Source organism: Zingiber officinale, chromosome 3A (assembly GCF_018446385.1).
Source record: "Zingiber officinale cultivar Zhangliang chromosome 3A, Zo_v1.1, whole genome shotgun sequence".
NCBI lineage: Eukaryota > Viridiplantae > Streptophyta > Magnoliopsida > Zingiberales > Zingiberaceae > Zingiber > Zingiber officinale.
In genome coordinates, this window is record NC_055990.1 from 91,272,156 (window position 1) to 91,273,104 (window position 949).

Here is a 949-nt window from a genome sequence, read left to right on the forward strand (position 1 = left end):
CATATTGAAATAGAAAATTTCCAACTAGACCCAGAGTTGATTTTCATGATATAAGGTCATAAATTTGGAGGAGAAGTATCAAAAAGTCCTTATCTACATCTTGAGATATTTCTAGAACTTTGTGATATGGTGAATTGTGAAGGAGTGTCAGCAGACGCAATTCGATTAATGGCATTTCCTTTTAGCATCAAGGATAAAGCAAGGACTTGGTTGTATTCTCTCCGCCCTCAAAGCATCACAAGTTGGGAACAATTGGAGAAGTAATTTCTAGATCATTTTTCCCTCCAAGTAGAACAATTTATATGAGAAATTGCATCACAAATTTTGCTCAGGCATATGGAGAATCATTATTTGAAGCATGGGACAAATTCAAGAGTCTACAAAGATAGTGCCCTCATCATGGTTTGGAAAAATGGCTAACCCTGCACATATTTTATAAGGGAATTTCTTTCTCAGATAAGTGTTTGTTAGATTCATCAGCTGGAGGTTCTTTTATGGACAAGAGTGTAGATGAAGCATATACATTGATTGATCAAGTCGCATTGAACCTCCATGAATGGTCAAGCAAAAGTTGGATGGAATCTCCCTCAGAAATTCAAGAAGTACAAGCCATATATACAAGAGAGCTTGTCAAACAAAATACAATTCAACCATCCAAGAGTTTTGAAATCCACAAGTCACAGAATGAGGAGTTCAAACATTTGGGGGCAAAGATTGATAGCATTATTTCAAAATGGTTCAAACAAGATCCTCCTCCTATATAGACAAGATCTAGCGTAAATGATAATAATTTTAAGTTGAGAAGTGGCAAGAATCATGAAGAATTTATGAAGAAAGATTTGTTTAGAATTGAGGAGAAGAACAATAGAAGACCTCAAGAACTCAATTTCATTACTCCAAGAAGTTCTCAAATGGCACAAGTACCTTTCCCTCAACGATTGATCACACC

At 35.7% G+C, this 949-nt stretch overlaps 1 non-coding gene across 1 annotated transcript; it reads right to left on the reverse strand.

The window, feature by feature from the left end:
- Positions 1 to 300: 300 nt before the first annotated feature.
- On the reverse strand, positions 301 to 406 carry LOC122054342. The gene has a single exon (XR_006132668.1). It is a non-coding gene; the product is annotated as a small nucleolar RNA R71 (small nucleolar RNA).
- Positions 407 to 949: the final 543 nt, after the last annotated feature.